The following is a 5,457-nucleotide window of genomic DNA, read 5'->3' as shown; positions in this document are numbered from 1 at the left end:
ATCAAATTGCTTTGAGTCGGTTACCAATGTCAGTAATTGAAGATTACACAATTCAAACAGTTATGAATTCGACTCAAATCAAAATAGATAAAGATAAACCCTTTGATCAAGAACGATTACCGATTACTAAGATTTTGTTTTGATATAAAAGATCAAACTTTTTTATTTGGTTGGTCAGTAACTACAAATAATAATTAGTAACTATAGATTTAATTAGTAACTATAGATTGGTGAGAATCACTCTTTGATTTAAACTTATAATATTTTTATCACGGGAATTTCGAAATATACAATTTCAACTACTTTTTTTATTCTTTTTCTTTGGATAAAAAGTAAGTAGGATTGGCCCAATAAAATAATTATATCTATATATAAAATTAATATTAAATTAATCCATATTAAGATTTAATTCAATTAGGAACATATCATATACAATAAAAATGGGGTAACCCTTTTCCTTTCCTGGACCATTTAGTAAGGTCATGATTTGACTTATATATTTTTTTTTTTACATATTATACATAATGGATTTACCTGGACCAATACATGATATTCTTGTAGCATTTCTGGGGTCAGTTCTTATATTAGGGGGTCTGGGGGTAGTATTACTTACCAATCCTATTTATTCTGCTTTTTCATTGGATTGGTTCTTGTTTGTATATCCTTATTCTACATTCCATCGAACTCTTTTTTTGTAGCTGCCGCACAGCTACTTATTTATGTGGGAGCCGTAAATGTCTTAATCATATTTGCGGTAATGTTCATGAATGGTTCAGAATATTCAATGATTCGTATTTTTGGACCATTGGAGATGGAGTCACTTCACTGGTTTGTACAAGTATTCTTTTTTCACTAATTACTACTATACCAGATACGTCATGGTACGGATTATTTGGACTACAAGATCAAACCAGATTATAGAACAGACCTAATAAGTAACGTTCAACAAATTGGGATTCATTTATCGACAGATTTTTATCTTCCCTTTGAACTAATTTCTATAATTCTTTTAGTTTCCTTGATAGGTGCAATTACTATGGCTCGCCAATAATAAATACTTAGAATTTTAAAAGAATTAAAAAGTTTTTAGAATTTTAGAAGTTCTAAATAAATAAAAAATCGAATCGCTTCAATTGTTCATATTGAAATGAATCGAGATTGATAAGGAGTTAGTCAATGATGTTCGAGCATGTACTTTTTTTGAGTGTTTATTTATTTTCTATCGGTCTCTATGGATTGATCACAAGTCGAAACATGGTTAGAGCACTTATGTGTCTTGAGCTTATACTAAATTCGGTTAATATTAATCTTGTAACATTTTCTGATATATTTGATAGTCGCCAATTAAAAGGAAACATTTTCTCATCTTTATTATAGCTGTTGCAGCTGCTGAAGCAGCTATTGGTCTAGCTATTGTTTCGTCGATTCATCGAAACAGAAAATCAACTCGTATCAATCAATCGAATTTGTTGAATAATTAGTGATAATTATCATGATCATATATTGAATAATCAGTTATAATGATCATATAAATCAAGACACCACACAACATGATAAAGCATAAGAAAATATAAATGAAATTGGAATATTTTTCTATTTCTATTCTTTCACTTTCATATTCCATTAATGAAAAATAATTATATTCTTAATTTAATTGGTATTATAATTTTTTTATTTCGTTTTTTATTTGTTTATTTTATTTAATTTTAATGTATTTAAATTTTAATGTTTTTAATGTATTTTTAATGTATTATATAATAATATAAATGTATTATATAATAATATACTGCATAATATTATAAATATTATAATAAAATAATAAAAATAATATTATTAAATAATAATATGTTAATCATATTACGAAAATAAATTAAATTACTAATTTAGTTTTATTTTTATATATTCATATTTCATATTGAAAATATGAATATTGAAATATTGATTTGAATGATTGATCAATTTGTTTTGTCGGCCAATTTTTATTTACACATGTGACTCGTATGATCATGATTTTGAAACGGAAATCAAAGTCTCTTGGCTTTTTCTCATGAACAGATTTAGAAATATATTGATTCTTAAAATTTTAATAAACCACTGCTTCGTCTGGTGTCTATAATATAAATACTAATTTTCTACCAGATTGAAAATTTTTGATGTTAAAATCTGGAATTTATAGATCCAATGTCACATTCAGTAAAAATTTATGATACATGTATAGGGTGTACTCAATGTGTACGAGCCTGCCCCACAGACGTATTGGAAATGATACCTTGGGACGGATGTAAAGCTAAGCAAATTGCTTCCGCACCAAGAACCGAGGACTGTGTGGGTTGTAAGAGATGTGAATCCGCCTGCCCCACGGATTTTTGAGTGTCCGTGTTTATTTATCATATGAAACAACTCGCAGCATGGGTCTAGGTTATTGATACGTTACAAAAAAATCCACTTGAATCAATTGATTCCTCTTTACCGACAAAAGCCCGTACTCGAGAAAATATATTATTCTATTCCGAGCACGGTTTTTCTGGTCAAACGTATCTTGTCTTTATCACGAGTTATTTTCCTTGGTTAACAATACTTGTTGTTTTGCCGATATCCGTCGGTTCTTCCATTTTCTTTCTTCCTCATAAAGGAAATAAGATGTTTAGGTGGTATGCTATATGTATATGCTCGTTGGAACTCCTTCTAACAACCTATGTTTTCTGTTATCATTTCCAATTGGACGATCATTAACCCAATTGGAGGAAGATTTAAAATGGATAGATGTTTTTGATTTTCACTGGAGACTGGGAATCGATGGGCTTTCCATAGGACCTATTTTACTGACAGGATTTATCACCACTTTAGCTACCTTAGCGGCTTGGCCAGTTACTCGAAATTCGCGATTGTTCTATTTTCTCATGTTAGCAATGTACAGCGGTCAAATAGGATTATTTTCTTCTAGAGACCTTTTACTTTTTTTCATGCTGTGGGAGTTAGAATTAATTCCTGTTTATTTACTTTATCCATGTGGGGGGAAAGAAACGTCTCTACTCGGCCACAAAGTTTATTTTGTACACTGCGGGGGGCTCCATTTTTCTCTTAATAGGAGTTCTAGGTATGGGTTTATATGGCCCTAATGAACCCACATTAGATTTTTCAAAATTAACTAATCAATCATATCCTGTGGCATTGGAAATAATATTATATTTTGGATTCCTTATTGCTTATGCTGTCAAATCGCCGATTATACCCCTACATACGTGGTTACCAGATACCCATGGAGAAGCACATTACAGTACATGTATGCTTCTAGCTGGAATCTTATTAAAAATGGGCGCATATGGACTTATTCGGATCAATATGGAATTATTACCCCACGCTCATTCTATATTTTCTCCCTGGTTGGTAATAGTGGGAACGATTCAAATAATCTATGCAGCTTCAACCTCTCTCGGTCAACGGAATTTAAAAAAAAGAATAGCCTATTCCTCTGTATCTCACATGGGTTTCACAATTATAGGAATTGGTTCTATAACCGGAATGGGACTCAACGGTGCCATTTTACAAATACTCTCTCATGGATTTATTGGTGCTGCGCTTTTTTTCTTGGCAGGAACGAGTTGTGATAGAATACGTCTTGTTTATCTCGACGAAATGGGGGGGGTATCGATCCCAATGCCAAAACTATTTACCATGTTCAGTAGTTTTTCGATGGCTTCTCTTGCATTGCCAGGAATGAGTGGTTTTGTTGCGGAATTATTAGTATTTTTTGGAATAATTACTAGTCCAAAATACCTTTTAATGCCAAAAATGCTAATTACTTTGTAATGGCAATTGGAATGATATTAACTCCTATTTATTTATTATCTATGTTACGTCAGATGTTCTATGGATACAAGCTATTCAATGTTCCAAACTCTAATTTTGCGGATTCTGGACCACGAGAACTATTTGTTTCAATCTGTATCTTTCTACCCGTAATAGGTATTGGTATTTATCCGGATTTCGTTCTCTCGCTATCAGTTGACAGGGTGCAAGCTATCCTATCTAATTACTTTCATCGATAGTCTTTCATTAATAATACGGAAATATAATTTTTGTCTTTGATTTTAAGATTTTTAAAATCGTTCGCTGTACAATGCAAAAGAATAAAGTGAATTAGAATTGTAATGAGATGCATTTTGAGTTTTTGAGAACCGTTTTGAATAAGGAATGATTCAAACGGTTCTCAAAAACTCGCACAAACAAGAAGCTTTTATATATATATGGGATGATGTTCTTATGTATTCTTTATGTAGTTTATTCAATTATTTATCTGTGTAGTTTATTCAAGTAGATGTTAATGTGAATGAACCATAACTATGTAGACCTATCCTAATAGATTGATTCCAAAATAACATACCCAAATTATAAGAAATCCTATAGAAGCCACAAGTGCCGAATTCATACTTTGCAAACTTTGATTTGTTCTACTTCTAATATGTATTCTAGTTCTAGTATGTAAATAAATCGCGAATATGGTCCAAGTAATAAAAGCCCAAGTTTCTTTGGGGTCCCAATTCCAATAAGATCCCCATGCCTCATTAGCCCATACTGCTCCACAAAGAATGCCTATGGTTAAAAAGGTAAATCCTAAACTAATGACACGATAACTCCAATAATCCAAACGTTGAGTCAATTGATATTTATAATAATTTCGAAATGAAAGAAAAGAAGTGTTTTTAAAAACACTTCTTTTTTCATTCAAATATTGAATCTCACCAAAGAAAAATGGTTTAATTAAGAAATTATTACCTTTACAAAAAATATCGATGTTTTTTCGAAATGTAATGACTAGAAGAGCGACTGATAATAGTGATCCGCATAAAAGAGCTGCATAGCTTAATAACATCATACTTACGTGCATCATTAACCACTGAGATTGTAGAGCAGGTACTAATATTGCGGATTGATGCATTTCAGTTAAAAAACCCGACGTGGCAAAGCCTTGTGTAAAAATGGTACTTGGTGCGGTTATTGTGCTTAAATCATTTTTATGGTTCCCCATCTTGGAAATCATATGAATAATGGAGAAACTGCACGAAAGGAAGATTAATGACTCGTATAAATTACTTAACGGAAAATGTCCTGAAGAAATCCAACGAGAAACTAATAATCCTGTTATAGAGAAAAAAGTGGCTATCATCCCTTTTTCCAATGAATCACGCAATCCTACGATTTCGCGGACTAATAAGATCATTAAATGAATCGTAATCACAATTGAAATTATCGAAAAAGAGATATGAGTTAATATATGTTCTAAAGTTGTAAATATCATAAAAAGGGGTCCCATTAGAGAATTTAAATCGAGAATTGAATACATTATAGGATCCATTGTGTCTCTTTTAGAGGATTTATTTTCTAGGATTTCAAGGATGCCGCCACTCGGACTCGAACCGAGATGCTCTAGCACTGCTTCCTAAGAGCAGCGTGTCT

At 31.6% G+C, this 5,457-nt stretch overlaps 1 pseudogene; it reads left to right on the top strand.

Moving 5' to 3' along the window:
* Positions 1-2,872: 2,872 nt before the first annotated feature.
* On the top strand, positions 2,873-4,753 carry LOC135668537 (NAD(P)H-quinone oxidoreductase chain 4, chloroplastic-like; annotated as a pseudogene).
* Positions 4,754-5,457: the final 704 nt, after the last annotated feature.

This window comes from Musa acuminata, unplaced genomic scaffold (assembly GCF_036884655.1).
Source record: "Musa acuminata AAA Group cultivar baxijiao unplaced genomic scaffold, Cavendish_Baxijiao_AAA HiC_scaffold_1132, whole genome shotgun sequence".
NCBI lineage: Eukaryota > Viridiplantae > Streptophyta > Magnoliopsida > Zingiberales > Musaceae > Musa > Musa acuminata.
The sequence above is the reverse complement of the archived record's forward strand: the minus strand, read 5'-3'. Positions and strand labels throughout refer to the sequence as shown.